Source organism: Rhinolophus ferrumequinum, chromosome 25, assembly GCF_004115265.2.
Source record: "Rhinolophus ferrumequinum isolate MPI-CBG mRhiFer1 chromosome 25, mRhiFer1_v1.p, whole genome shotgun sequence".
Classification (NCBI taxonomy): domain Eukaryota; kingdom Metazoa; phylum Chordata; class Mammalia; order Chiroptera; family Rhinolophidae; genus Rhinolophus; species Rhinolophus ferrumequinum.
This window is the reverse complement of record NC_046308.1, coordinates 17,914,189-17,937,532: the sequence shown is the minus strand read 5'-3', so window position 1 is coordinate 17,937,532 and position 23,344 is coordinate 17,914,189. Positions and strand designations below refer to the sequence as shown.

Below are 23,344 nucleotides of genomic sequence, written 5' to 3'. Positions count from 1 at the left end.
CTGAAACTAATACAATATTGTGTCTCAACTATACTTTAAAAAATGGGAGTAGTTTGAATTAAAATGTGCTCTAAATGTAAAATGCACACTGGACTTCAAAGACTTAGAATGAAGAAAATGTAAAATATCTCATTATTAAGTTTTTATATTGATTATAGTATAATGATAATATTTTGCATACATTGATTAAGTAGAATATGTTATTAAAATTAATTTTACTCTAGTTTTACATTTCATGTGGTTACTAGAAAGTTTAAATTATGTTTGTATTATACAGCATGGCTCTAGCCCATTTTATATTATGGTTTTGTTTTTCATATGTGGGAATATATCATTTTTCAAATTTTTTTCACTTAATAGTATTGAACTTCTTTTCATGTCACCACACACAGATCAACTACATTCTTTTGAACTTCTTTTGCAGTGATACGTATTATGGCTGTGCCATTGATCTGCTGATGGAAGGTTCAGGGAAGGTTTTTTTTCCTTTTACAGATATGGTTGCAGCAAGTAAGACCTTGTACAAATCTCTTTGTACACATTTAGGACTAGACTAGTGTCTGATGAGTGGAATCGCTGGGTGAACAGGTATTGTACATATTTTAGATTAAAAGATTTTCCCAGATTGCACACCAAAAAGGCTGGTGTAAACCCATAAGCACTTGATAACAATATTAGATTTTTCCCCCCTAATTGATTGGCAAACTGTAACTGTCATGATCCCTCATTTATAGCACTTATTATTTATTTGCTTGTAATGGTGGTCTTTTCCCTACTGTTTAACTGGCAGCTTCTGGAGAGAAAGGAAAAGAGATTATTCATATTGATCTTCTCATTTGCATACTCATTCATTCAGCACATGTTAACTGGGTGCTTACTGTGTCCCAGGTACTATAATGACCGTGGCTACTAGATGATTACTCCATGGTCCTTGCCCTCAGGAGCTCACATCTGCTGGCAGACCGTAGTATTCCAGGCCAGTGTTGACAAATACTTTTTGGCCTTGAGGAAGCACATTGAGGGTTTACAGTAGAGTGCTCTCCTGTCCTTGGTTCTTATGCATGGTGGCCTTTGTTTTACTCAGAGCTGGACAGGAAGCTTATGAAGCCCAGCAGTAAATGCAAACTAAGCCTACTCATCCTTTCTTTTCTGCAGTTTCTTCACTGTCCATAACTAAAGTCTAAAATTCACATTCAGTAAGGATGCTTTTTATATTCTGATAATGCCTCCCACAGAAAAGATCTTTTAAAATGAAATTTCGCTCTTTGTGATCTTGAAGATTAAAGGTAGATCATAATCATTACCAATTTATGACACCTGTGGGTTCACAAGAACAGTTACTGACCTCCCCCACCCTGCCCCCCCTCAAAAAGAGAAAACTGAGCCTCTTGGATTTCCTTTAGGATGTGGCTACAGGAAATTCATTAGATGATTTTCGATGACATCATCCTGACTATAGCACTTTCTCCAAAAACAATGCTATTTTTCTTGGACCTTTTTGCAGACATTTTCTACACCATGTATATTAATATATTGGTTGTGCTAATATGAAATCCACACAAAGGTTTATGGGGTGTGTGTGAGAGAGAGAGACAGACAGAAGGAATGTAGTGAGATAATTGTTTTACTTCCAGTAGTTCAGGAGAGTTGGTTAAAAGGTAAAATGCATCCCGTTTTAGAACAATATCCTCAGTATTAAGTTCAGGAAGGGAATGCTTGACAGCCTTTTCAGTGGTGTATGTCTTACAGGCTTTTGAGAAAGAAAAAAGATTGTTAAGCTGTAACTCTTCAAATCACTGAAGACTGTAAGACTTGGAAAGTAGACACTTGTGAAGAATACGGATAGGGTATCAATTTCTTGATTATGCTCTTTGTACTTTGTATTATAAGTCATTCGAGCCAGACCTTTTGGGCCTGTAATGAGTAATAAAAACTTTTTCTCCTACTGATAAAATAGTTATTACCTCAAAAGAAATTGCACAGCTGGTGAATATGTGTGTGTATGTACAGTCCCCCCTTAACCGTGGTTTCACTTTCCACAGTTTTCAGTTAACTGTGGTCAACCGCAGTTCAAAAATATTAAATGGAAAATTACAGGAATAAACAATAAGTTTTAAATTGCATGCCATTCTGAGTAACGTGATGACATCTCAGGCCTTCCTGCTCTGTCCTTCCTGAGACATGAATTATCCCTCTGTCCGTCGTATCCAGGCTGTATGCACTGCCTACCTGTTAGTCACTCAGGGTTGTCTTGGTCATCAGATCAAATGTCCTCGCAATTTGGATCTGCCAAAGAGAAGCCATAAAATGCTTCCTTTAAGTGACAAGCTGAAAGTTCTCCACTTAATAAGGCATGTTATCTCATATATCATGACAAGGAGAAAGGGAGAAAGATGAGTACAGAACAATAAGATGTTTTAAGAAAGACCATATTCACATAACTTTTATTATAATAGATTGTTATCATTGTTCTATAGTATTAGTAGTTGTTTTTAACCTTTTGCAATGCCTAATTTATAAATTAAACTTTATGACCGGTATGTATGTATAGGAACAGACAAATGTAGGGTTTGGTACTACGTATCTGCAGTTTCAGGCGTCCATTGGGGATCTTGGAACATATGCCCTGCAGATAAGGGAGGACTACTGTATACTATATAATGCATGATATGTTTACAAATTATTCTGCCCTCAGCTGTTCCATTTTTCTCAACTATATTTTTTTCAAGTTCTATTTTTCTCATCACTCTACCTCTGTCCTCTTCTAGCCATTGCATTTTGTTTTCTCTTTCTCTACAGAGTAGAAGGAACTTCAAATTAGGAATTGGGAGATATAAATTCAAATCCTGGATTTGCAATGACCAGCCATATGTTAATGGGCCAACCTCTTCTGGAAGCCCTCTTGGTTGCTGGTTCACTGTAAACAGGACCACCAGATCAGAATATCTTTACAGCTGTATTGCCCAATGCTTTAGCTGTTAGCCACCTGTGGTTATTTTAAATTAAATTAATTAGAATTAAATAAAATAAAAAATGCAGTTCCCCAATCAAAATAACCACATTTTCAGTGTGCTCAGTAGCCCATGTGTCCAGTGGCTACCATATTGGGAGCACAGAAAAACAAGTCTGTTATCTCAGATAGTGCTTATCTTGAATAGTGCTAGCAGTCTCTCATAGCTCTAATCTTTAAATTAATCGGAAGGCAAAAATGCATCAATGTGAATCACAGACCACCTTCATGTTTCATAGTACCTGCTATTTATACTGGAATCATTTATATTTCTTTTCAGATGCACAGGGAAAGAGGGAAGTTTCTACTGTAATAATGGCAAAGTAGCTCATATCAGCCTAGCCACATATAACAGCTATACACTCTAGGAAAAATACAAAACAAAGAACTATTGGAAGGTACTGGAGAGTGACCAAAAGCAGACAGAAATTGGAGGAGAGTTAACACTTGGAAGAAGGGAATAACACTAGATGAGTTTCCTGTTTTTAATGTCTTTTTGACAGAGTGCCAGCACCAGACCCCACAGTGCTACTAAAATATGTGTACAAACCTGTAGTCTTATTGGTTATGGAATCAGAGGACAGAGTTTGGGCTCAGAACAGCAATCAGAAAGTGAGGAGCAAATTCTGGACAAATCCATAGAGGAGCCCCAAATTTTATGTATAAGTTCTGACCAGATCTGTGAGTAATCCCTGAAATAAGCATTTGAAGGCAGATTCTAAGGAACTCAGTTAAAGCTGAAAGAACTAGATTTCAACTGCTGCTCACTTCAGGGGAAACATTTTGGTGTTTCAGTTCATAAGGGTTAATTGCCTGCAAAAACAAAAGTGTTGATACTTTATTGAGTAATATAACAAAGCCCCGAGTGTCTACAGTATATCATTCACAAAGTCCAGGATATATTTCAAAATTATTAGACATATGAAGAAGTCAGAAAATGATTTATACTCAAGAGAAAAGGCATTCAAAGAAACCAACCCCAACATGACCCAAATATTGGAATTAATAAATAAGGGTTTTTAAACAGTTGTTATAACTGTGTTCAAATATGGAAAGTAAAATATGCCCATAATGAATGAATAGATTGAAAAATCTCAACAGAACAATAGGAACTATTCCATAAGAAAGTAAAGAAAGTAAAATGGAAATTTTAGCCCTGAAAAATACAAGATCTGAAATGAAAACATTCACTAAATAGGTTCAATATAAGACTGGAGATGACAGAGAAAGAGGCATGAACTTGAAGATAGGTTAACAGAAATTATCTAATCTGAAAATCAGAGAGAAAATAGATTGAAAAAGATGAATAGAACCTCAGTGCATTGTGGGACAATATCAAAGGGTCTTACATATGTATAATTACATATGTGTTGCAGAAAGACAAGATAAAATAATGGAAAAAAGAATATGTGTAGAAATAGTGGCTAAAATATGTCTAAATTTAGTAAAAATAAATAAATTTATAGATTATAAAAATTCTGCTCATCTCAAGCAGACTAAATAAAAAGGAAATGATACCTATGAACTTTATAGTCAAACTACTATAAACCAATTATAAAGAATAAATCTTGAAAGTAACCGGGGGAAAATGACACGTTACAAAGAGAGAGCAACAGTACAAATGATGGCTGATTTTTTCTGAGAAATAATGGAGACCAGAGGACAGTGAGACAAAATTTTCAAAATGCTGAAAGCAAAAAGAAAATACCTGCTAACCCAGAATTCAATAACCAACAAAAATAATTCTCACCCAGAGTCAGTTCTCTTTCCATCACCAGTGAACACATAATGTGAAATATAGATGATGTATTATGGAATTGTATACCTGAAATCTATATAACTTTAACAGTTGTCACCCCAATAAGCTTTAATTTAAAAATAATAATTCTCATGGGTAAAAGCAAAATAAAGACATTTTAAGATAATTGAAAACCAAGAAAATTATCAACAGACCTACGCTAAAAGAAATGCCAAGGGAGGGTTTTCAAGATGATGGAGCATGATATCAAATGGAAACTCAGATATTCAGGAAACAAGGAATAAAATAAATTAAATAGTTATAAAAAATAAGTATGTTGGTAAATATAAAAGATTACTTTGACTTTTTTCTCATATTTTTAAATGTGCACATAGCTGTTTAAAGCAAGAAAATTGTAACATTAAATTGTAGGATATATGGCACATATGGATGTGATTCATATATATATATGTATATATATATATATATATTTTTTTTTTTTTTAAAGATTTTTATTGGGGAAGGGGAACAGGACTTTATTGGGGAACAGTGTGTACTTCTAGGACTTTTTTCCAAGTCAAGTTGTCTTTTCAATCTTAGTTGTGGAGGGTGCCGTTCAGCTTCAAGTTGTCCTTTCAGTCTTAGTTGTGGAGGGTGCAGCTCAGCTCCAGGTCCAGTTGCTGTTGCTGGTTGCAGGGGGCACAGCCCTCCATCCCTTGCAGGAGTTGAACCAGCAACCTTGTGGTTGAGAGGACGCGCTCCAACCAACTGAGCCTTCGGGAGCTCAGCGGCAGCTCAGCTCAAGGTGCTGTGTTCAGTCTGAGGAATTGAATTGGGAATCTTGTGGTTGAGAGCCCACTGACCCATGTGGGAATCGAACCGGCAGTCTTCAGAGTTAGGAGCATGGAGCTCTAACCGCCTGAGCCACCGAGCTGGCCCTGTGATGAATATATTTGATTCTCATATGTTGTTGGAAATGTGAAATGGTACAACCACTTTAGGAAAAGTCCTGCAGTTTCTTTAAAACCTAAACATACACTGGCCCTGTGGTCCAGCAAGTCCACTCCTAGGTATTTACCCCAAAGAGTTGAAAACGTAAATCCACAAAATGACTTGAATGTTCACAGCAGTTTTGTTCATAATAGCAAAATCTGAGAATAGCCCAAGTGTTCCTCAATGGAAGAATGGGTGTATAAACTGCTATGTAGTTGTAAAATACATGCAGCAACATGAATGAATCTCAAAAACGTGAGATTGTGTGACAAAAGTAAAAAAAAAAATAAAAAAGAGAATGCATTTTATGATTCCAGTGGCAACAAGTTCTAGAACAACCAAAACTAATCTGTGTTGAAATTATTAGATAAAGAAGATGTGGTATATATACACAATGGAATACTATTCTGCCATAAGAAAAGATGAAATACTGCTATTTGCGACAACGTGGATGAATCTTGAGATTATTATGCTAAACGAAATAAGTCAGACAGAAAAAGAGAACCATATGATTTCACTGATATGTGGTATGTAAAACTGAAAACAGAAGAACAAGACAAACATGAAAAAACAAAAAAACATAGACACAGACAATAGTTTAGTGGTTACCAGAGGGTAAGGGGGTTGGAGGGTGGTAGATGAAGGTAAAAGGGATCAAATATATGGTGATGGAAGGAGAACTGACTCTGGGTGGTGAACACATAATGTGATATATGGATGATGTATTACAGAATTGTACACCTGAAATCTATGTATCTTTACTGACAATTGTCACCCCAGTAAACTTTAATTAAAATAAGTAAAAATGCGAAAAAAAGAAAACAATCAGATCAGTAGTTGCCTTCGGGAGCAGAAGTGGGAGCAGTGATTGAATGGGAAGGGATATGAATGGACTTTCTAGGGTGATGGGAATGTTTTAGCTCTTGATATACGTTTGGGTTCACTGGGGGTATGCATTTGTCAAAACTCATCAAATGATATCGTTTAAACTTTATGCTTTTCACTATATGTAAATTTTTTATAAAGTAAACGTTGAATCCTAATTAGTGATATACATACTACATGCTGTAGTATTTAGGGAGAAAGTATACTAATGTCTGAAACTTACTGTAGTTGGATCAAAAAAACAGATGGATTGATGAAAAGATGCATAGATATGTGTTAAAGTACACTTATGAAAATGTTAGTAATTGCAGTATGTTAATGTGGATATTTTAGGTAATCATTGTATCATCCTTTCAACTTTTCTGTATCTTTGTAATTTTTCATCATAAAATGTTAGGGAAAAAAAAGAATAGAGGATTTGGTGGTGAACGTGGTGAAGCAGTGATTCTAGTGATCAGACTTCTTGGTGGGAGCTCACCCAGGTAGAATAAATTTCACTGGATGGCCCTGTCTCTGCCCCACTCCCACCCCACCCCATCCAAAGAAAACAAAAACACGCCACAACTTTCTTCTCCTTCCTGGCTATACATACACAGCATATCCTGGGACAACATCACAGCAAAATATTCATTGCAGATGAAAGCAGGTTTAACTAAAAGTCAGAAATCGATGCATTGTACACATTAACCTTGCAGGGCAGTTTGGGTGGTATGAGTGGACGAGGGGAATGGCAGTGAGAGTGCTCCCCTTCATTGCATGGCCAGTGGCCTTTGCTTATAGCCCTGGCTGTGGGGAGCCACCTCTTCCTTGCCAAAAGATGGTTAGGGTGGGGAGGGAGTAAGACATAGAGCTCATGGAAAAAGTACTTTATGTAGTTTATTATTTTAGAAATCACCACAGCTAACCCTTTCACTTCATCTTAAGAAATAGGTAACCTGTAGAAATAAATTGACTTGCCCAAGATCAACAATGAATTGCTTCAATTTGTTATATTTAAGAATTGTTTTCTTTTGTGATTAAATGTGGCACTTGACTTCTAAAGGTCCTAAATTAGTCAAGTATTTTCTCTATAATGATACAATTTGTAGAATGTTAATTGAGTCTAGCTCATTTAAAATAATGATCAGTGATAATGAATTATTATCTGTGTGATTAATGTTTACTATTTACAAATAAATGTCTTATTGTCTTACTCATTTTTACATTATTCTCACAAAAACCCACAGCAAATATTTACATTTCACGAATGGATTTTTAGATAGTTTTATATACTCCAGCAATTTCCTGGAAAGATGGGCTCCCTGGGCTATACCAAAAGCCTGTTGCTTGATATGCATGTGGTACCATGATTTGCGACTGTGAACTGAACCAAGAGCTAAGAGCTTTGAGCATAAAGAGTCAAAATTAAAGGACTTAAACAGATAGAATCTGATCTATTGGAGACCGCAGCTTTATCTAAGGACTGAGAGGAGTTTGACCAATCCTGTTCCTGAAGCTGCTGATGGCAATCTGTAATGCAAAGACGCTATCATTACGGTATGATGGGTGTCAGGCTGCTCTGAAGACCAGCTCCCGGATTGATTTACACTTCCTTGATTTTTAACTTTGGACTTACTATTCTGGACAACATGGAAACTTGGAGAAACTTAAGCAAATTAGTGGTATTAGTCCTGTTTTTTAGATGATAAAATTAAGGCTTAAAAAGGGATGGGTGATTTTCCCTTAGGCCACACAGTTGTAAGTGTTAGAATCGTGGTTCAGAAAACAATTTGAAATATATTCTGCTACTTACTTGGAATAGAATTTTTTGGTACAAATCATTAATCCTCGCCGAAATTAAATCTATCCTGTGTGTCCAGTCTTTAAAAAGATAATTTCCACAACAAAAACCATAACTTCCCAGAGTCCATTTTAATTTTGTAAGAATATCACTGAGGTTTGTTTAATTTTATGTCATTGTGGGCTAGAACAATTAAAATCTGATGAGAATAGATTGTAAGAACAATGTCCTTTCCATCCACTTCTATAGATGATACAAATTAGGAATCCTTTCTTATTTTCAGTTTTAGTTCACTATATAAAAAAAGTCTGTTTTCAAAGCAGTAATCAGAATCTTTTATTCTCCTTGAATAAAAGCACTTTTCTCTAATTACCATAAAACACGTTTGGATTTTAAAGTTCTTCTTTTCTGCAGAGAAATCACATCCCAAAGAAATCATCATTGAATTAGTTATTGCTATTATTCCTTAATCCACATTCTTCTGCAGGCTTACTAACCAGGGGTCCACTGGTTTCTGGAGGTATGTTAAGGTGTGTCTTTGGGCCTTTCCTGGAAGACAGAGGTTGAGAGTGCCAAGAATCTCGTAAATTTTGCCATTTCAATCTCTGATAACACTTCACTAATTACTCAGTTAATTAAGTTAAATGACTCTATTTAGAATTTGTGATAATTGGTTAAGTCTAATTTTTTACCTTGTAGGTTTTTTATCCCCCCCTTTCTTCTGCCTCCCCATGTACCCTATTCCGGTTCAAGCCATTGTCTCTCAGTCTAGTTGTGTAGGACACAGCTCCCTGGCCCATGCTGGTATTATGAGCCTTGCGCTCCCCCCGGCTGAGGCAGTCAGTCGCCAGTCATCCATTGGCTGCTCACAGCTCATGCCAGCTACTGGCCACTCACACTGGCCACCGGCCGCTCATGGCAGCACATGGTAGCCCACAGCAGCCCATGATGGCTGCCGGCCACTCATGCTGGCACCGACCGCTAATGGCAGCAGTGTTAGGAGCACAGCGCTCCAACCACCTAAGCCGTCTGGCTCGCCCACCTTTTAGCTATCTTTCAGGAGGTTCTACAAGGCAAACCAAGAGGCTAAAATGATTACAGGATGAATAAAGTCCTTAAGACAATAGCATTCCCAAATTCTCCAGGACTGGTAGGCATATAAGGAATTAACTATGCTGATCAGAATTAATAAGCAGAATGTGGTTAAGACTTTGGTTGAGTCCTCACTCTGACTTTTGTCTAATTGGGTGACTTTCAGTAAGTTACTTAAACTTCTGTAAGCCTCAGTCTCCTAATCCATAAAATAGTGGTAATATGTAGTAAAGATCCATCTCTTTCCCTCATCCAAATCAGTGACGTACTTATTTTTCCTTTGATATATAATTTTACTCTCATACTTGATCCCAGTGATTTAGGGTAGCCACGATTTGAGTGTTGATACATTTGAAGTATCCCTATTAAAAAAATAGTGGTGATAGTCCCTATTTTGTTGATCTATTAGCCATCTATGAAAATGTCCTCTATAGCCTGTCACTTTGTGTATATCACTTTGCTTATTGTAGTCCAGTGCTGCTTCCAACTGGGGAATCAGAATCCCTTGGCTAGCCTTTCTAAATCAAACCTGTCAGGAGTGGTAGACAGCATAGTTTGGAAAACAAAGTTTTTTAAACTTCCTATTCTCCCACAATAGGTTAAAACCCTATTCCTTTACTGTAGAATACTTACACTCTCTCCAAAAAAAGCAGCCATAGTACCTTCTTTCATAAAGGAGAGGAAGAAAGGGACATTTTCATGTAAGAACAATTAAAAGTTCAAGGATGAATGTTTCTATCAGCGACTGTCTTTCACAAGGCTCCGCAAAGTCTGATAAGAAGTTCCTTTACTAAATTACTGGAATGGAAGAATATTCAATACCTGTAAAGTGTGGACTGAGTTTCCGGTTCCTAACATTGTTCACTTTGAAAGCCACCTGTACAGCATCTTCCCATGTGTCTGTTGGTGATCTGTACGTTGTCTTTAGCGAAATGTATATTCAGGTCCTCTGCTCATTTTTTAAATTGGATTGTTTGGGCCTTTTTTTTTTTTAATGTTGAGTTGTATGAGTTCTTTATATATTTTGGATGTTAACCCCTTATCTGATGTATCATTCACAAATATCTTCTCCCATTCAGTAGGAGAACTTGTCATTTTTTTGATGGTTTCCTTCTTTGTGCAAAAGCTCTTTAGTTTGATATAGTCCCATTCGTTTATTTTTGCTTTTATTGCCTTTTCCCAAAAAATATCGCTAAGAGTGATGTCAAAGCGTTTACTGCCATTGAGTATGATGTTAGCTTGAGATTTGACATATATAGACTTTATTATGTGGCAGTATGTTCCCTCTATCCCGACTTGGCTGAGAGTTTTTATCATAAATGGATGTTGGACTTTGTCAAATGGTTTTTCTACATCTGTTGACATGAGCATGTGATTTTAATCCTTCATTTTGTTTACATGGCATATCAATGATGATCAATTTATGGATATTAAACCATTCTCGCATCCCTGGAATAAACCCACTTGATCATGGTGTATGATTCTTTATGTATTGCTGAATTCAGTTTGCTAATATTTTTGTTAAGGATTTTTGCATCTGTTTATTATGGATATTGGCCTATAATTTTTATTTTTGTAGTGTCTTTGTCTGGTTTTGGTATCAGGTAATGCTGGCCTTGTAGAATAAGTTAGGAAGTATTCCCTCCTCTTAAATTTTTGGGAATAGTTTGAGACGAATGGGTATTAATTTTTCTTTGAATGTTTGGTAGAATTCACCCATGAAGCCGTCTGGTCCTGAGCTTTTGTTTGTTTGAGTTTTTGATTATTGATTTGATTTTGTTACTAATAATCGGTCTGTTCAGATTTTCTGTTTCTTCCTGATTCAGTCTTGGAAGATTGTATGCTTCTAGGAATTTTTCTATTTTTTCTAGGTTGTCCATTTTGTTGGCATATAAATTGTTCAGAGTATTTTCTTATAATAATTTGTATTTCTGTAGTGTCAGTTGTCATCTCTCTTTCATTTCTGATTTTACTTATTTGTACCCTCTCTCTTTTTTTCGTGATGAGTCTGGCTAAAAGTTTATCAATTTTGTTTATCATTTCAAATAACCAGTTCTTAGTTTCATTTATCTTTTCTATTTTTTTTTTTAATCTCTATTTCATTTATTTCCCCTCTGATTTTTATTATTTTCTTTCTTCTACTCACTTTGGGCTGTGTTTTTCTTTTTCTAGTTCCCTTAAGTGTAAGATTAGACTATTTATTTGAGATTCTTCTTGTTTCTTGAGGTAGGCCTGTAGGGCTATGAATTTCCTTCTTAGAACTGCTTTTGCTGTGTTCCATAGGTTTTGGATCACTGTGTTTCCATTTTCATTTGTCTCAAGAAATATTTCGATTTCCTCCTTAATTTCTTTGCTAACCCATTGATTGTTTAGCAGTATGTTGTTTAGCTTTCATGTGTTTGTTGTTTTTCCAGTTTTGTTCTTATAATTGATTTCTAGTTTCATACCATTGTGATAAGAAAAGATGCTTGATTTCAATTCTCTTAAATTTATTGAGCTTGTTTTGTGGCCAAACATGTGGTCTATCCTGTTTCTGCAAAAGTCAGCTGATAATCTTCTGAGTTTTCCCTTGTATGTCACTAGCTGCTTTTCTCTTGCTGCTTTTCGGATTCTCTCTTTATTTTTAACTTTTGATATTTAATTATAATGTGCCTTGGTGTGGAACTCTTTGGGTTAATCTTATTTGGGACCCTGTGCTTCCTATACTTGGATGTCTGTTTCCTTCACTAGGTTAGGGAAATTTTCAGCCATTATTTCTTCAAATATGTTTTCTATCCCTTTCTCTCTGTCTTCTCCTTCAGAGACCCCTATGTTGCAAATGTTGGTATGCTTGATGTTGTTCCAGAGCAACATCAACTATTATTTAGATTTTTCTTGTTGTTTTTGCTGTTTTGATTGGGTGATTTATGTTACCTTGTCTTCAGGTCGCTGATGAGGTCTTCTGCATCATCTAATCTGCTGTTGATTGTATCTAGTGTATTTTTTTTTATTTCAGTTAATTGTGTTCTTCAGTTCTGATTGACTCTTTTTTATACTTTCTGTTTATTGACGTTCTCATTGAGTTCATCTCTTCTTCTCCCAAGTTCATTAAGCATCTTCATAACCAATGTTTTTTATTTATCGGAAGATTGCTTGTCTCTGTTTCATCTAGTTCTTTTTCTGGGGTTTTGCCCTATTTCATTTAGAACATATTCCTCTGTCTCCTTATTTTGACTGTCTCTGTATTTGTTTCTGTGAAGTAGGGGAAATAGCTACCTCTCCTGGTCTTGAAAGAGTGGCCTTGTGTAAGAGCTTCCCCTTTGTAGGGTGCTTGTGCTGAGTGTCTTTGGCAGTCCATCTGGAGCTGGAGCTGGATTGGCCAGGTGCCGTAGGGAGTCCTGGGAGCATGCTGGGCAGGGGCCACCTTGGCAGGCCAATTGGAGCTGTAGATGGAGCTAGGTCAGGCCTCAGGGAGTCCCCGGGGCAAGGCACACTGGGGCCCAGGAGTGGCTGAAGTAGGTTCAGGCTGATAAAAGTCCTGGCAGCAAGCCAGGCAGGAGCCTGGAGCCTTAGCTGAAGTAGGTGTTGGCCACAGATGTCCTGGGGTCCAGTCACTCTTGGGCCACCTTCTTGGGCTGACTGAAGCTATTGTGGGTCCAGGCCATGGGTAGTTTCTAGGCAAGCTGCTCAGAGGCTGCCTTGGCAGGCCAGTTGGAGCTGTAGTTGGAGCAGGCTGGGGCCTTGGGGTGTCCAGGGGGCAAGCATCACTGGGGTCTGGAGCTGTGGCTCAAGCCATTCGACTGTGGGAAGTCCAGGGGCAAGATGAGTAGGTGCGAGCCTTAGGGAGCTGTTGTGGGCTTGGGACCTGGGGTGCACTGGAACGGCATTGGCCTGCCCTAGAGCACCTTGATCAAGTTCCTGCCTATGCAATTAATGTGGAGGGGGCTTCCTCCCTATCGCAGGTCAATGTGTTGGGGGTGGGGTTCCTGCGATTCTGCGTCTCCATCTCTCCTACCCTTTTCTGTGTGGTCTCTCTCCTTTCTTGTGCAGAAGCTGTGTAGTCAGCCCTCAGTTCTTCTACAGATGGAGTTGCTCTGTCTGTAGGTATAGATTTGATGTGTTCATGGGAGGAGGTGAGTTCAGGGTCTTCCTATGCTGCCATCTTGGATCTGAAGTCTGTCTCAGCATTATTGCTGTTGATCCTTTGAAGGTGTCTTTTTTTCCCTTCTTCTTGCTTTTTATTTTTGTCTTTGGTTTTCAGCGCTTTACTATGAAATTGCCTACATATGGTTTGCTTTGTATTTTTTCTGTGTGAGGTTCACTGAGCTGCTCAAATTTGTGGCTTGATGCTTTCATCAGTATTGGAACATTCTCAGCTATCATCTCCTCAAATGTTGCTTCTACTGCATTTTTTCTGTCCTCCTGTTCTGGGGACTCCAGTTGCATGTAACTTACACCTTTTCACCGTGTTCCATCTGTCCCTTATGCGTTACACTGTATTTTCCCTCCTTTTTATCTCTTATGTGTTTTACCCTAGATATTTTTTCTATCCTTTATTCTAAATCATAAATATTCTCTTTTTAGCGGTGCCTAATTTGCTATTAAGCCTATATATCACATTTTTAATTTCATTTTATTTTTCCAGAATATCAGTGTGATTAATTTTTATAGTTTCTAGTTCTGTGTTGAAATTCTCCATCTAACATTTGTTTTCTTGAACATATTAATCACAATTATTTAAAATTCCATATCTAATAATTCATGGGTTTGTTTCTATTTTCCTCTTGATCCTATTTTTGTTGTGCCTGGTTCCATTTTTTTTAATTGACTGCTTGCCACTATATATGAAAATATTAATAGACCTCAATATTATCATCCACCAGATAGAATTTTAAAAAATATTTGGTAGGCATTTAGAGTAGGAGTAGATCATCTTAATTCAGTCAAGAATAAGGTAATTCAGAGCTGGGTTTCAGTCTGATGAGTTTCTGGTTCAATTTTACTCCTAGGCTTTAGTCCTTCGACAGCCCCAACTTGAAGCCTGAGGACTTTACCAGGCCCCACCACCATAGTGGACTCTGGACTTCAGTTTTTATCTTACCAGTACCATGGGAATGCCATTAACATGGTTTATTGCAATTACTTTCTACTTCTCTTCTCCTTCTTTATTTGTGTGCCAGTTATAAAATAGTAACTGTCTTGAGGGTATAAATGGCTCAGACTCTTGGGCTCTCTTTTCTATAATATTGGTCAAATCCCGACTTCCTTGGTAGTTCCCATCTTCAGGTTTTATCTCCTTAGTCCCTTGTGATTGTTGAAAGCTTTATGAATTTCCTGTGCTTCATAGTAGCCACTTGACTTCTCAACCTTTTTCCCATAAGCATTTCAATTTGGAATATTTCATCAGAGGACGTCAGACTCACCTTGATGGGTTTCCCTTTATTCGGATCTTGGTGCCTTAAGTCTTGAATACCACTCCAGTGCCTTTAAATGGATTGTTTTTTAAATCCAATCTTTTTGTAGTTGTTCTTGGCAAATGAATTCTTCTATTACAAATAGTCTGTCATAACTGGAAGTAGTTTATTATGTGCTTTTTACTAATGAATATTTTGATTCCTTATGTTTACTTATTTAGAATTACAACTTTTGGATCAGGTAAGGACCTTAGAGAGCACCTCATTTTGTAGCTGAGACAGCGAGGGCCCTGAGACAGAGAGACCTGCCCAAAACACACAGCCCTTTAGTGGCTATCTTCATATCAGGGACTCTTGACTTCTAGTCCGTTGGATTTTACACTGCATCACTAGTAATGTAGTATTTGTGTCTTCTACTCTCTTACTAAGGTCATAAAACATATCTAACCAGCATTCTATAAAATCAACTCAAGCTTGCCCTGGTTGAGTGATGATAGTGTACTGACAGACGTATATTATGAGAAAAGAACTAACATTTTGAAGTTGTGATAACATTCTTACATTGCAGGCATATCCATGAAGCCCCATCTATGCTATTTAATACAACCACATTTAAGACTAAAGATTTTTCCCCCTTATATTAAACTCTACATGTAAAATGAGTTTTTTTCCTCCAATCTAGAGAGGATAATTCATAAAAACACATTACCAGATTATGCCCATCTGTAGTGCTATGGAGAAGTATTTATTGACTACAATAGCTCAGCTCAGTAGGTGTGCCAGAGAAGAATATCATATATATTGACTGTGGAATCACATAGAGTCACAGAGTGCTAAACCAAACAATATTATCTTGGGCTTTTGCAGTTTACTTTCAGAATGTTTTAATAATATTAACCTCATTTCTTTTATCAGTCAAGATGACAGCTTCTCTTACAAAGAATAAATTTGATTAGCGGGTCAAGATGGTGGTATAGGTAAATGCTGTGCTTCCTAAAATCTCTCAAAAGTTCACAAACCCCAAAAAAGTAGTATCTGCCCTTGGTGTGCCCTGTACCACTTGCTGAGCAGCCCCAAACCTGGTGCTAGCAGCAGCTGTCATCGGTTTATGACTTGGCCTCTCCCAGGTACCTCCAGGCCCAGTGTGGGTGGCTGCCATCTGCTTATTGCTTTGGACAAGGCACAGGCCGCAGCTGAACTTGGCCTGCAGTGAAGCCCCTCCCAGGGGCAACACCTAGTTGTCTCCATAAGTGACACACCTAAAGGGAAGATTGGGCAGGCACCAGAGTCCTGGTAAAATGAATCCTGCTCCATAGGATCATCCCCTGCACAACAGCTCCTCTACTGTAGTCACGGCCAGTCCTCACAGCCAATCAGCCTGAGGGTCATTGATGTACAAACAACAACCAAGGCTCAACTACAACATGAGAGCACACACAACCCACACAAGGGGACACCTGGAGCACCCAGCTCAGGTGACCAGGAGGGCTGTGCTATCGGGCTCCACATAACACCTACTACATAAGGCCACTCACTAAGACCAGGAGGCATAGCGGCCCTACCTAATACATAGAAATGAACACAGGGAGGCAGCCAAAATGGGGAGACAAAGAAACATGTCCCAAATAAAAAAACCAGAACAAAGCTTCAGAAAAAGAACTAAACGAAATGGGGACAAGCAATCTACCAGATGCAGAATTTAAAACACTGGTTATAAGTATGCTCAGTGAACTTAGGGGAAGAGTAGATGAACTCATCGAGAACTTCAACAAACAGATAGGAAACATAAAAAAGGAGATAGGAAACAAAAAACGACCAGTCAGAAATGAAGAATATAATAACTGACATAAAATATAGATTAGCAGGAATCAACAGTAGATTAGATGAAGCAGAGGATCAAATCAGCAATTTAGAAGTTAAGGTAGCAGAAAACACTCAAGCAGAACAGCAAAAAGAAAAAAGAATCCCCCCTCTCCCCCCAAAAAAATTTGAGGACAGTTTAAGGGGCTTCTGGGACAACATCAAGCATACCAACATTCACATTATTGGGTTGCCAGAAGAGAAGAGAGAGAACAAGGAATTGAAAACCTGTTTGAAGAAATAATGACAGAAAACTTCCCTAAACTGGTGAAGGAAATAGATATACAAACCCAGGAAACACAGAGAGTCCCAAAAAAGATGAATCCAAAGAGGCCCACACCAAGACACATCATAATTAAAATGCCAAAGTTTAAAGAGAAAGAGAGAATCTTATAAACAACAAGAGAAAAGCAGTTGGTTACCTACAAGGGAGGTCCCATAAGACTGTCAGCTGATTTCTCAGCAGAATCTTTGCAGGCCAGAAGGGATTGGCATGAAATATTCAAAAAAGCAAGGACCTACAACCAAGGTTACCCAGTAAAGCTGTCATTTAGAATCGAAGGACAGATAAAGAGCTTCCCCAACAAAAAAAAGCCAAAGGAGTTCATCACCACTAAACCAGTAAGACAAGAAATGCTAAAGGGACTTCTTTAAGAAGAAGAAGAAGAAGAAGAAGGAAGGGAAGGAGGGAGGGAGAGAAGGAGGGAGGGAGGGAGGGAAAGATTAAAAATATGAATAACAAAGTGCCAATAACTATATATCTATCAAAAATTACTTTAAATGTAAATGGATTAAATGTTCCAGTCTAAAGATAGGGTGGCTGAATGGATAAGAAAACAAGGACCTTACATATGCTGCCTACAAGAGACTCATTTCAGATTGGAAGACACACACAGACTGAAAGTAAAGGGACGGAAAAAACTATCTCATGAAAATGGGAAAAACGAAAAACTGGGGTAGTAATACTTATACTAGACAAAATAGACTTTAAAACAAAGGTTATAAGAGGAGACAATAAAGGACCCAATAATCCCACTTCTGGTAATTTTTCTGAAGAAACCCAAAATACTACTTCGAAGGGACATGTGCATCCATATGTTCATTGCAGCATTATTTACAGTAGCCAAGATATGGAGACAACCTAGGTGTCCATTAATGGTTGAATGGATGAAGAAGAGGTGGTACATATATGTGTACAATGGAATATTACTCAGCCATAAAAAAGAATGAAATTTTGCTATCTGCAACAACATGGATGGACCTAGAGGGTAGTGTGCTGAGTGGAGCAAGTCTAACAGAGAAAGACAAATGCCATATGATTTCACTTATATATGGAATCTAAGGAACAAAATAAACAAAACAGAAACAAACTCATAAATACAGAGAACAATTTTGATGGTTTGCCAGCTGGGAGGTGGGTTGTGGATAGGTGAAAAAGGGGAAGAGATTAAGAAGTACAAGTTCGTAGTTACAAACTAGTCATGGGGATGTAAAGTATGGCATAAGGAATATAGTCAATATTATAATAACTATGGTGTCAGATAGGTACTAGATTTATTGGTGTGATCACTTCATAAGTAATATAAATGTCTAATCACTATGTTTTGCACTTGAAACTAATATTGTATGTCAACTGTAATTGAAAAATAAAACAATTATTTTTAAAAAAGGATAAACTTATTTGTAAATTCAAAGGATATACTGTAGAATGAGTGGAGTTGACTCTGGTAAAGGATTTGATCTGGTTTATGGATCCCATAGAGGAGCCATTGACAGTAGCTTTATGGTAACATTGTTTGATTACTGGTTTCTCATGCTGAACTAAGATGTATAAAGTAGCATTTTGGTTGCATATCTTTTTGCCCTTTAGTTTTTATGTTAGGAAAAGGGAAACATAAGTAATGGAAATAGGTAAATAGAAAAGGACATTACTGGGGAATAAATATTGCTTAGAATTTGACCTCTGTTCTTATAAAAGCTACTTTAAAGTGGGTTTTTTTTTTTGTTTGTTTTTGTTTTTAAATGACAGAGTCGAATCTGCACTTGACAGTCTGGAAAAGAATTCATGTTGCTCTGTGCTCTCAGCTTCTCCAGACAAAGTACATTTGTTAGGCAATGTCTGATCCAGGGATTATTGCTATTTAATAGTATTGCCAGAGCCATAATTTTATGTGCTTGTGACTTTTCTCATCCCTCTTTATTTTGTTTTAGAATGAATGTAACCCCGAGGAGTAACATTTCTAATATTTATTCTTTTTTTTAAATGCAGTTTTAGGATTCAATTGCTTCCCCAATGTGTCTCATTTTGTCTTTTGCCTTTTGCTTTTTTCACAAGAATTAAAGGAATAATAAATGAAGATAGTTAAGGCAAGCAACAGGAAATCAATCCCTGATTTCTTTGTATCCAGGCCCGGGGAATCATAAGAATTCTAGAAGCTGAATTTTAGAGGAGAAAAGTAGTTAGGGAGATTATCTATAGCACTTTTCTCATTTTGTAGATGAATGAGCCAAGGTACATGAGTTGTTTGTGTAGTTGATTAGGAGTAGATTTGGAATGAGTGTGCAGGCCTTATGACTCCCAACTCAATGTTTTTATCATTGGTCCCTACTCTTTTTTTTTTTTTTAACTTTTATTTATTTTAAGTTTATTTTTCCAGGACCTATCAGCTCCAAGTCAAGTGGTTGTTTCAATCTAGTTGTGGAGGGCGCAGCTCACAGTGACTCATGTGGGGAGTGAACTGGCAACCCTGGTGTTACGAGCATCATGCTCTAACTGGCCGCCCCTGGTCCCTACACTTTTGAATGTGTTTTCTTCCTACTTAAAGTCAGATATCTATCATTGTGCAGCTTGGGCTGTCCCTTAGGCTTTCTCCCCTTTTCTGATTACAGAGATTGATTGTGGTGGTGCAGATTGGGTCCAGGGCATTTAGTTGTCACTGTCCTATGTGAGATCTCTGCTGCTTATCTTGGTTATTAAAAGTAAGCTTCTAAGAAAAACTCACGGGTCTACCCCCCACCCCACCCCCCATTTTGTAAATAATCTTTCTTTATCCCAGTACAGTATACTTGAAAACCACTCCTCCAAACTCTTTTTCTGATTAACATAAATTCAGAGCCAGTCTTTCTGAACACTTCATCCCAAAGTTACATGTAGAATGACATCAAGTACGTTTGGCATTTCTTCATGCAAGTTTTTGTTCACATCATGAACTGTTTTACTGTGTTATAGAAATTAGTATTGGTACATTATGCAAGGAGTCAAACACTCATCCCTCAAGACAGTGTTGTTAAAAGTAGCTAAATAGGTCTGGCTAGAGGGGCAATGTACAAAAATAACTTTAAAGAACAAAACTGGGAAGACTGTTGAGAGACCACAAGGACTTAAAAGCAGAAATTAAAAGGAAAATGAAGAGAGCAAAGCAATGTGTTTCTTGTTGGGCCGAGTTCCCCTGAGGGACCCTGTACGCGAATACTCCTTGACATTCCATTTGAATCCTTAGCTTCGAACGGCCACTGATACCACAGAGACCCAACAGTGTGTAATGGTTCCTTCATGTCCTGGGCCTCTAGACGCCTCCTATTACAGCCCCACATTTAAAAATAGCAGGGAAATGAGGGAAAATCATAAACTGGCTATAATAAAATTAGTGCTTGCGTGAAAGAGTATTGCCAGAGAACAGCTTTTAGAAGGCCCAGTGCTGCCAGAAGGCCGTTGGGTGTTGGCAGTATTCAAGCAATTCACAAGCACATTGAGACCCGAATTGGGCATTTGATTAAAGATAGTCTTTTCTTCATGATCATGAATCTAAAGGTTTTTTTTTAGATAATAGAAAATGAATCAGAAAAAATAGATTGTCATAATAAATAAATGTGTTACTCCCCCTTGCCAAAATAGAGAAGTAGAAGTTAAATAACTTTGACTGAATAAGAAATATAACTGCTTTTCTCAAAAAGACTGATTAAGTCAAGGGCGTCCAAGAGCTAACATCTAAGGAACTAGATGTCTAGATAAGGAATACCACGGCCACTAACAAAAACCCAACTCTTCTTTAATCTGTAAATGGGAAAAAAGCAGGAATTAGTCCTGAAGGTATGGTGAGGATCGTTACATTTCCTATTAAATGCATACTTGTAGAAGATCTGGAATTCTCATTACAACTTGAAAGGAAAACTGATTCTCTTAGAATGTGATATTTTCAAACTAGTATGTCACAGAGTCTGCTCTGGTTCAATGGTTCTTGCTACTAAGTATGCATTACCGTGGCTATTGGTTTCGTTCCCGCGTATGTCATTAACATAGATGAGCCTTCAAGGATGTGTTTCAGTGACATGGATGAAAAGACGTTTTACCTGACCTCATGAATCAGTCTTTTAAAGGGACTTTTGTTGGCATACGCCCCACCGATTCTGCTATTGAACTTGTACCACTCCTTTCCTGCACCCATTGCAGGCAGTAGTCTGGATCACATTGCTCTTCAATAATTTTGTTTCTAGCAGCCTTGGTAGGAATGAGCTAGAGGATCTCAGGACTAATACTGTTACAAGGGCCATTCTAGCGAGAACCTTGGTTAAGTCTTAAAAAGTTGGATCGGCATCCAGAGCTTTCATTTTAAGTAAACTCTCTACTAGGGCTGCAAGTACCAGACCATTAATCTGGTTCATATACTCCATCTGCTTTGTAATCTCTTGAGTGGACAGAGTATGCATCTGAAATCTAAACGGACAAAAAAAGGAGCCTATTCTTGATGGTACACTAGGCTTTGACCTACCCTTTAGATTTAAATAAGATAAAATGCCTGATATTAAACTTTGAAAATGTCAGTAAAAGGTTGTCCCTGCAGCTGACCAGCTCTAGTCCCAAAAGACTTGATCTCTGTCCTGTACTATTATGTCGGCATGTGGGGTATAAATCATTTTGGAGAGATTGCAAAACAATTCCTGAAGCCTTGAGCAAAGACATTTGAATTTAGAAACTCTCATTGATGTTATTGGCTTTTAATGTATGTAGAGAATGTCCACTTCTGATTGGGTACTGCAGGTTTAATGCACGTGTGTTGATTGGACCACAGGATTAATAGTACAAGGTTACTTTATATGACGATCTTCAGAAAAACTCAAAATATTTAATATGTCTTAGCACATTCAGTATTATGACTATCAGACACCCATGTTTTCTTCTTAACATACTTTATTTCTCTTGGTTATGGAAAGAATTCGACATAGGTGAAGGATCATAAGAAAGCAATGACTTGGGTCTTCCACCAAATTTCAGAAACAGATATTTTTGCTTGCCTTGTTCCCATTTGCTAAGTGTGATTAGCCCTGGCTGTTTTAGTGTCCTGAGTGGCCATTAAAAGGAATGGATTTCCCAGCTTATAAAGTTTTTTTTCTAGATTAATATGCTAAGATTAGACTCTTGAAAACTGGAGAAGCCTTTCCAGGAAATAGAAATAGAAATCCAGCTGCTTTTTCTTCTCACTAGAAACCAGTGTTTCTGTGTAGTTAGGCAGCTGGCTTCTTTCAAGATACAGAATTTTAAAAAATCACAGAAATTGGAAGTAGGAAAGATACTGTAGGTCATTTAGCCTAGCGTTTAGTACAGCACCCTGCTACTCCCCCACATGCACCTAGTAAGTCAACGGTTATACAAGAGTTTTCTAAAATGGATGTAATCTTAGCCGCTCGATATCCTTGATGCCTTCTGATTTGGGGTTTAGAAGTAGTATAATAGGAAAGGTCCCATACTGATACAACTATATCTTAAAATCTAACTGCTTGTAAACATCTGAAGAACAGTGATTTTCCAAACCTCCGTTCAAACACACACAACTCATGTTATTGTTGAAATACTGTCATATAGTCTGTCATTCTGGTGGGTTTTGGGCTTTTTTAGGGTTAGTGAGTAAACAATTTTCGCATGCTTAAATAATCGTGTATATCACTTTTCTGTTGCTACAGTAATGCCGTATGACAAAACAACCACAAAACCTCAGTGGCATACAACAATACACATTTATTTTTGCTTACATATCTCTGATCAGAGCTAGGCTCAGTGGGGCTTACTTACATGTTTGCAGTCAGCTGAAGTCAGCCAGTAGTGGCTACGTAGCTTCCCTTATCTTGGCCAGACTCTCTCACATATGTGACTTCCCCTGGGACGGCTGTGTTGGTCAAGCTCTGTCCCAGGTGTCTCATCCTCCAGTGCGTCACCCTAGGCATTCTCTTACGATGAAGGCAGAGGACCAACTACTTGACATGCTTCTGCTCGTATCACGTTTGCTCACATCTTTTGGCCTAAGCGAGTGAATTTGACTTAGTCCAGAGTCAACACCATATCCTCAACGGGAGGAGTGGAGGATTGGGGCTATCAATGCAATCACTACCACAGTGTGGTGGCTTAATTATTTCATAAATGAGCGTGAGTGAAAATGACACACCCAGGTTACAAAAATACCTTAATGTGTATTGTTTTCAATATAATTCCTTTTGAGAAAGTAGCAACCTTACTGTCCAGATCCTCAGAAGGAAGAATAGGACAAAGGGTGACTAGAATCAACTTTCCTGGCACTTTCACGTACCATGTTTCCCTGAAA

At 37.7% G+C, this 23,344-nt stretch overlaps 1 protein-coding gene across 4 annotated transcripts in view; it reads left to right on the top strand.

Annotated features, from left to right (window-relative positions):
* TTC28 (tetratricopeptide repeat domain 28) overlaps window positions 1-23,344 on the top strand; it is a 624,117-nt gene that overhangs the window by 338,681 nt on the left and 262,092 nt on the right. Inside the window, exon 1 of one of the 4 annotated variants that reach the window (XM_033097461.1) lies at window positions 514-588. The exons of the other annotated variants lie outside the window; for them this stretch is intronic. The gene's annotated coding sequence lies outside the window, so the exon portion shown is untranslated. Of the gene's footprint in view, window positions 1-513; window positions 589-23,344 lie in introns of those variants that run through there. 4 annotated transcript variants of the gene reach the window in all.